We start from the raw sequence: 9014 nt of genomic DNA, 5'->3' as shown, positions 1-9014 counted from the left end.
AATCAGGGGGGCTTGCACACTCCCTAAGTATATATATAAGCTGTGATTGGAAATACATTCTCTCTCTCTCTGCATGGACCTGGCTGCTGTGTCATTCCATCTAAATACCTTTTGGCTGCCCCTCTACTTCACCAAGCATGATGCCCTTTTCCAGGGACTGGCCTCTCCTGATAACACGGCCAAGTTTTGCTGTAATCCCTTGTGCCACCAAGTCAGTTCTGAGTCTCAGGGACCCTATGTACAACAGAATGAAACACTGCTGGTCCTGCATCAGCCGCATCATTGTTGTTATGCTTCAACTCATTGTTGCAGCCACTGACTCAATGTCATTGAAGGTCATCTTCTTTCCTGCCTTTCCACTTTACCAAGCATATGATGTCCTTTTCCCGAGAATGGCCTCTCCTAATACCATGTCTGAAGCACATGAGACAAAGTCTTGCCATTGTCGCTTCTAAGGAGCATTCTGAATGTGCCTCTCCTAGTCAATCAGGTCACAGCCTGATGTTGCCTCCTGGAAGTTGTGGTTTTTTTCTAAGAGAGAAACTTGGAACTAACTTCCACTCTTTCTTGCCCCTCACCTTCATCCTAGCTGAGATTCTGTACCTGCCTCCAGGGGCAGACCTTAGAACTGTCGGCATCCTGCCATGTTTTCAATGACCTAGGATCCATTCAACTGGGATCCTGGGCCTGTAATCTCCCTGCTTCCTGCTGTACCTTTTGGCATCATGAGCTAGCATCTACATGAGTCTGAAAAGGGGCCTGGCTGGCATAGCATCCAGCCTATGGAGGTGAGATGGACTGAGCTGGGGCAACACGGCCTAACTCAGTGGTCCTTTCAATATTTACCATCAGCACCATAATTCATATCCATTGATTTCTATTTTTATCACAATGTATATATGCTAGGCCCTTTACCTACAGAAATGGTTCAAGGTGAGCAACATTCTATTCGGTGTACATCTATGGAGTTGCCATTAGTTGGAGAAGATTCAATGGCAACTAATCACAACAAAAACAAGATTATTAAGAAGTTTTAATGGGCTCATATAGATAGAATTCTTTAAAATATTCCTGGCATCCAGTAAATGTTCAGTACATAGTAATGTCTGCTAATATTGCTATTCCGACTTCTACTTCTGCCTCTACTTCTTGCTGAGAACTCTACCGAGGACTGGGGAAGCAAATCCATGTGTCTCCTCTTCAGGGATGTCTCACGGGAAGTGAGCCTGGTCAGCTGAGACAAAGAACTAGCTAAGGCAACCTCACACTGGTCTGACCATCAGAGAACAAGAGACCAGAGGACAAGAAAAGTGAGGCTCACGGAGCCATTTATCTCTTTGCCCTTCAATTAATCCCACATGTGTTTATCAGCCAGGTTGGCACAATAAACCTTAACTATCACAGTGGAGAAGGAAGAATATGAATAGGTACATTTTTTTAAAAGTCACAAGCTAGGGAAGACACTGGGAGGCTTATAAGTGTTAAAGGCAACAACTACAAGTACACAATCTTGAACAACAAGAATAATAAAATCCATTTTCCAACAAAAAAACAAAACAACCCCAAAAGTCAGACTTTATTTTCTTTTTTGACAATGCTCATGACTATGTCAATTACTAGGGGAGTTCACAGGTTACAATTCAGGTGAGAACGATGAACAACCTCAGAAAGCCGAGTTCAGTTGAATCCTGGAGGGTGAGAAAGGGAGGAAAGAAAGGGCTAATAGAAATGGCACTCAGGAGACATTGCTCAGCCAGGACAGTTCCTCCCCTTCTGTGTCTGCTGGCAGGCCTCCCTCTGCACCTCAACCCTTGGCTTGGCCTCTGCCCTGCTTGAACAATGTTACAAGGCTCTTGTAAGGCTGGCCAATGAGTCCCCAAAGGGCATAACACTGCTGTAAACCCCTGGAGATACTCAGGCACAACTTCAGGGGTCAACTAACCCAATTTCCCCAATTAAATGCCTAGAGGTATCCCACTCCACAAGCCAGACTGCTGCCTCAGAGCACCCAGCTTTCCTTACTCTGTGGGCGGGTAGGTCCACGGCTCTGTGTCGTGATCTCTCTGCTGTTGCTCCTCTGCCACTCTGGTGTCAAAGCTGTCTCCTTGACCAAAGTGGTTCAATGTGCAGAGAACTTGGGGTCCAAATGACATGCCCCCCTCCTGGCTCTCTTGATGGTAAAGAGGTTCCCTCTTCTTGCTTCTGAGCTGGCTCACTTTAGACCTAGCAGAATGATAATCACAATGAATACTGCTAACAATCATTCCCAGCTAAGTCCTATCTGTATCTCCCCCACCTTCTCCCACTCAGACACACCAGGGAAAGATTGTTTAGTGCGTGTTGCTGAGACTCTGGCTAAAAGAATTCACTGCACTGCATGTGCATTTATCAAAAGCGTCAGTTACCATAAGGATAGACGGTGAGAGAATCTTCAAAGTCCCATCCTCTCTATTGTCTGCCTATATTTTTAGGTGTTTGTCCTTGAGCTTGAAAGAGACCTGGGGGCATAGTGGGTTGAGTGCTGGACCCAAAAGGCCAGTAGTTCAAACCTACCAGTCGCTTCATGGGAGAAAGGTAAGACAATCTGTGTCTGCAAAGATTAACAACCTCAGGAACCATATGGAGCATTTCTCCTCTGCCCAGTGGGATCTCTGAGTCAGGATTGACTTGACAGCATTGGTTTGGGGGGTTATTTTTGGCCTGGGATTTGTTTTCTGAGTTTATTTCCATGTTATGATCTCTTGTTCTCTCACTACCCTCTTCTTTGCCAATGAAGTATTTGTTTAGTTTCTATGTATGCCAATGCCTGCATCTGGTCAATCTTTTGTTGCTGTTGTCTATTTCATTGTCTTCATCTAGCTGCTGTCTCTGATGTGCACCACTTCCATCCGTCTTGATTTCCAGTACAGGATTAATTTTAAATGGTAGAAAGTGTTCTGAAGAAAGCCAGCAGTCTGCTTTCATGGAGAAACACTCAGTGGCTGGGAGCTCTTTAGAAGAAGAGGGCTGGGAAGTAACTCTTTCATTACCAAGTTTTAAAAATTATTTCTAAGATTTTGTAGGCAATTTTTTCCACTAGTGGAATGCAGGCTGAATCATTGAACATTGTACAATTTCAATTAGATGTGATGGATTTTGATAAACATTATAGGGAATACATGCCCCACTGTTTTAGGATAGTGGGACTAGGAATGGAAAAAATTCACTTGCATATTACTTAATCTCAAAAACCTCACCTTCCCAATAACACACAGAAAACAGAAAATACACTTATGAGCCTTACCTTGCTGCCTCACTTTGTGCCCAGAGAGATAAGAGGTTGGCACCATCATTGCTTCCAGATAGCAACTCCCGACACAGCACTGTGTTGCTGATGAGCTTCCTTCTTTCGCATGTGAGTCCCTGCTCTGACACTAAGATGGACTGTGCAGGGGGAAAGTGCCTCCCAAAAAACCCAGGGGTGGAAAATGTAAGTGGTACTTCTGTGTACTCCGGATAATGATGAGCTCAGTTGAACTCTGGAGGGTGGGAAAGGGAGGAAATAATAGACAGAATAATAGAAGAGGGAATGGCACCTATAACAACACTGAGGCTCCAAAGAGCTAGCCATGCACACGAAGCTGGGGCAAGGTTGACGTGATTGCAGTGGGGTTAGTGAAGTCAATGAAAGCAATTGAAAAACTTACATTGTACCTATTCTGTGCTAGCCATTGTTATGGGCATCTGTCTTAGGCTGGGTACTCAAGAGAAGCAAAACTCGTAATGCGTGTACACACACATACTCATATACATAAATAAAAATATTCATAAACACAGTAGGTGGTATAGATATATGTAACTTATCTCAAGGGAATGGCTCACCTGGTTATGAATGAACAATACCATTAACAGCACATGAAAGCAGCATTTTGCTGAAGGTCACTCAGCACATTGGCAGGGAGCTGCTAGAAATGCAAGTTGGTTTCCGACGAGGGTATTGAAAGCCAAGCCCAAACCCGGGCTGTGCGGTCCCTGGCATCTGTTCTCATTTGGTGACTTGGTCACGCAGAGGGCACCGTCACCAAACATCGCTGCCTTTCTTCTTGTAGCAGGAAGAAGCATCGCAGAGAGTCCCAGTTGTAATGGAGTGTGCTGGCCTGGAGGGGGGGGCGGGGAGGGGGGCATATCACCTCCTCTCACCATTCATTGACCAGAATCACTCTCAAAGCCCCATCCTTTTGCAAGGCAATGTGGGGGATGAGGAGTGGGTGGTACAAGAATTACCACATCCCTTCATGTGCCTGGAAAGAGAAAAGGATGAAAAAAGACTGAGCACTAGACGTCTCTAAGAAGCCCTGGTGATGATGTAGGGTAAGCACTGATCTGCTAACCACATGGTTGGCAGTTCAAACCCATCAGCCCGTCCATGGGAGAAACATGAGGCTCTCTGCTCCCGCAAAGATGTATAGTCTCAGAAATCCTGTAGACGGTGGTTCTGAGTCTGAATCAGCTCAAGGCAGTGGGTTTGGGGTTGAGAAGTCTCTAGTATTGGTTGATATTTCTTTAAAAGCAAAAAAAAAAAAACGGAAGTGAAATTTCTTGAAGAACTGAGTGGAGTCATTTATAGAAAGAAAAAATTAGTGCAAAGAAGGCACATGGCGAAAGTGGAGAAGGTGGCATCAGAATGAACTTTCTAGCTTGCGCGGTGTGTCCTCCTGTGCTCCATTGAGTTACCGGGTTTAGGCCTCAATGCTACACTCATAGGACTCTTGTTGCAGGGCTCCTGCTAGGCTCGGCCAACCTGGTTTCCAGCAGGTCCAGCCTGGACGAACACTCACTCCATGGCCCCTCACCTTCTCTGCTCAGAAACCTCCGTGGCCCAGACCTCTCTGCAGCTCTCTGCTAGCTGTCCAACCCACAACCGTGGAGACAGCACCAACATCGGGTAAACATGTTTTTGGTGGCTCCTTCCCACCTGTCTCTCACAACTCTCGAAATATGCCTGGACAATCCCGTGGACCGAAGAGGCTCCTCCAGGTGGATGGGAGAGGGTAGGTCTGTCTCAAGATGTTTTGGAAGGCTGCCCGAATGTGGAGCAGAGAGAGAGAGAGAGAGAGAGAGAGAGAGAGACAGGGAGCAGGGAGAGAATCTTGCCTCTGGCTCTCTCTTTCTTTCCTTCATGTTTCTTTCCATTTTGCATATTTAAAAATAAATGACCCCCTTGAATCAATGTCTGTCCTGCAGCCTGAACAAGGCAGCTTTGCAGGGACTAAGAGGTGCTGGCTGCCTATCTGTTATTGGCTCCAGACCCACTGAGTCTCCATCCATCTGAGGAGAGGGGTCTGGAGGAGGTGTCTGCTTGCTGGGGAGCTGGGGTATCGGAGGAGGCAGTTTCATTTGGTGAGGATAGGCGTGAGGTTGAGACTCTGGCTCCAGGCTGGTTCTCTGTTTATGTTCCAGGAACAAGTACCATTTTGTCATTTATTTATATGCTGCTTCCAGTACTTTATAAGGAACCATTTATTAGGACAGACTGCAGACTTGAGGATCACAGAGGTGGCAGAGAATTTAGCAATCAGCGTTGGATCCCACCCCTCTAATTTACAAGCAGGAACATGGTGTGTTAATATTCTATCGTGGCTGTAACAAATTACCACAGATTCATTGTCTCCAAACAACAACAAATGTCTTATAGCTCTGTCGCTTTGAAGGGCGATACACATGTCATTGGGCTAAAAGCAAGAAGCCAACTAGACGCAATCTCTCTTGCCTCTTTGCTTTTTCAAAGTCAACATTATGGCTTTCAGGGTGAGTCCTCACATGGGACCACTTTGACTTCTGCTCAGCGATTCCATTATGAGGGTTTCTTTTGATTACATTGACCCACCCCCCAGATCCCAAGCTTAATCTCCTTATTTTTAGGTCAGCTAATTGGAAGCCTTAATTCTGTCTGGCAGACTTCATGCCCTTTTGCCATGACTGCTATGTGTTCATAGATTCTGGGCAATAGGATGAACACGTTACTCTGTTTACTACATCCGAGGTTCCAACGAGAATTACTTACTCATCTAAGGCCAAGGTGGACATGCATTTTGTACTTGGCTTTCTTTTTATGCTGCCACACCATTTTCAGTAACATAAGACACACAGCAGGATGGCAAAAAGCCACTGGCTGGGGGTTCAGATGCATCTGGGACCTGGGTTCAGGGTCTAGCCTTATCCTTATGAGCTGTGTGAATCCAGGAAAACTACTTAACCTCTGAGTGCCCGCAGCCTCCGTCCCTGTGAGATGGAGTCCTTAATAAGAGTGCCCACTGCATCCCTGAAAGACGAAGGGTGAAAATGTACTTGCAATGTTGTTGTTTTTCGTACCCAGCACCCAACGAATTATACCCCTTGCCATGATGTCTAATAAGGCATTGCCTCGATCCTCTTAAGATCCCTTGTGAGGACAGCAAATCAGGCATCCGCGTAGGCATTTTCTTCGCCGTTATTAGCATAACAAATATCGCAGTGCCTGTCTGCTGCGGGAAAGAGTAACGATGACTGGATGAGGTCATTTAGCCAAAATGGGATCAGAAACAAGGTCTGTGGACTTCCCAGCCGATGTTCTCTGAGCCTGACTCCCTACTGCTTTGTTTACCTTCCAGTAAGCGATCCAAGAAAGATGCTCAGATGGTTCTTGTTCACTGACATCCGAGGAAGGGCTTTAATCTCTTTATAAGGTGCTCCAGTGTTCCGTAGTACGCACACTCGAGACATCCAGCTGACTTCTGAAAGCAAAACACTCCACGGCCACTTCACAGGCATGGAGTTGACCACCAAGGAAATATTCTTTCACGAGGTTCAAAGCAGATATAACATCCCTCCGAGCCTTCTGCCCATCATCCCTGGTGAGTGTGAGGGGAGGCTTCCACAGAATTCCTTACGTACTTATAATTCCTGTTGGTGGGAGTAGGTCTTTTAGATAGAGACGCACGTATCTATTTCTCCACTTATTCACCAATAACTACTAATATTCTTCAAATGCTGAGAAATGACTATGTCAAGCCCTCTTCAGTGACCGGATTGTGCCTATTAGTTATTGTTATTGCTAGGTGCCCTTGAGTCCATTCTGACTCATAGCGGCCCCATAGGATTTTCTGGGCTGTCATTTTTATGAAAACAAATTGGCATGTCTTTATTCCTGAAGAGCTTCAGGGGGAGCGGAGGGGTTGTTCAAACTATTGTATTTTGAGTTAGAAGCGGAGACTTCACTGTGGTGTCACCAGGGTTCCTTAGTGGGGTTCGGAACCCCTTAAGTCCAAACCAAAACCAAACTCGCTGCCATCAAGTCGATGCCAACTCACATGACCCTTTAGGACAAGGTGGAAGGGCTCCTGTGAGTGTTGGAGACTGGCACTCTTTACAGGACCAGACAGCCCCATCTTTCTCTCTCTGAGTGGCTGGTGGTTTCCAACGGCCAGCCTTTCCCATCTAAACCCAACGTGTCACCACGAAGCCAGGTGCGGACACACACAATCCTGATTCCACACATTTGCAGGGGATCCTCAAACCTGCATTTCTAATAAAGCTCAAAGTGATGCTGACTGTGCTGGTCCCAGGAGCAAAGCCTTACATGAAACTCACTTGCATTGTCGTTGCTAAGTGGCCTGACTCATAGTGACCCTCTGTACAACAGAAAGAAACACACAACACAGCCAGCTCCTCTGCCAGCCTCTCCAGTGCTGTCATGTGTGAGCCTATTAAAGCAGTCGCTGTGTCAGTCCATCTTGTTGAGGGTCTTCCTATGTTCTGCTGACCCTGTACTTTACCCAGCACGATGTCCCTTTGCAGGGACTGGTCTCTCCTGACGGCATGCCCAAAGCACGTGAGACGGAGTCTCGCCATCCTCACTTCTAGAGAGCATTCTGGCTGTACCGCCACCAAGACAGATTTGTTTGTTTTCCTGGCCGTCCTTGGGAGAGGGCTCAAAAACAACACCCCTCTTCCCCGACTGAATTCAGACAAGTTGAAACGCAGAGGGGGTAAAATAGAGTCTTACTATTGATTAAAGCTACAACACAGCTGTGTTGTTAACCAAGTTTGCAAGCCTTTCCTTCCTAGTCCCTGGCAGGGCAGGTGCGCTATGGGCTCCCCTCACATGAAACTTCATATCTACCCTGAGCACAGAGCATGGAGCAGAGTGGGGCCAGGGGCCACACAAGAGAGACAGGAAGAAGCCAGCGCCTCAAGCCTTTCTGAAGTGATCAGCCAGGAATGGTTGATTTTTCAGTTAGTAGCCCCTTGTATAACCACTCCATCATCCGGGTCCTCCTAAACAAATCCAGTTGTGCTCAAATTACCGGTGACCCCGTAAGTGTCAGAGTCCAGCTGTGCGCCATAATGCTTTCAACAATTGACTTTTTGTTTGTTTGTTTGAAGTAGACCTTTAGGCCTTCCTACTGAGATGCCTCTGGGTGAACGTGAACTGCCACTACCAGAGACTCCACATGGACACATGAGACAGGAGAGAGAGGATTTCCACTCCAACAGTAAGAATGGAGTGAAAGAATAGATACCTTGCTACAGTCAGCTCTCTGGGAGTTGTCCATAGGCCCTGGCTTGGGTAGCTCCTACCTATGAGATATGTTAGAATCTGGATGAAGCTACATCGGGGATTTGTGGATTGAACATTGCCTGTTGGGTATTGTCCAAGTCAGCCTTGGGGCCGGTGCTTTGGATATAGGCGCTAAGGTGTTTGGGGTGCAGAAAGGTTTATGATGTCTGGAGAGACTCATCACTGGAAAAGGACATCATGCTTGGCAGAGAGTTCACCCAAAATAAACAGCGCCCTCTACGAGCTGCATCGCCACAATGGCTGCAACCACGGACGCCCACACACCACAATCACGAAGCTGGAACAGAACAGACAGTGCTGCACGGTTGCCCTTAGGGTCCCAGGACAACTGACTCCAGGCCATGACAACAACAATAACAGCAGCAGAGCATCCCCTGCGTGGGCCGGTTCAGGATTGCAGTCAAAGCAGGTCTGA

This window comes from Tenrec ecaudatus, chromosome 2 (genome assembly GCF_050624435.1).
Source record: "Tenrec ecaudatus isolate mTenEca1 chromosome 2, mTenEca1.hap1, whole genome shotgun sequence".
In the NCBI taxonomy this organism is placed as follows: domain Eukaryota; kingdom Metazoa; phylum Chordata; class Mammalia; order Afrosoricida; family Tenrecidae; genus Tenrec; species Tenrec ecaudatus.
The sequence above is the reverse complement of the archived record's forward strand: the minus strand, read 5'-3'. Positions refer to the sequence as shown.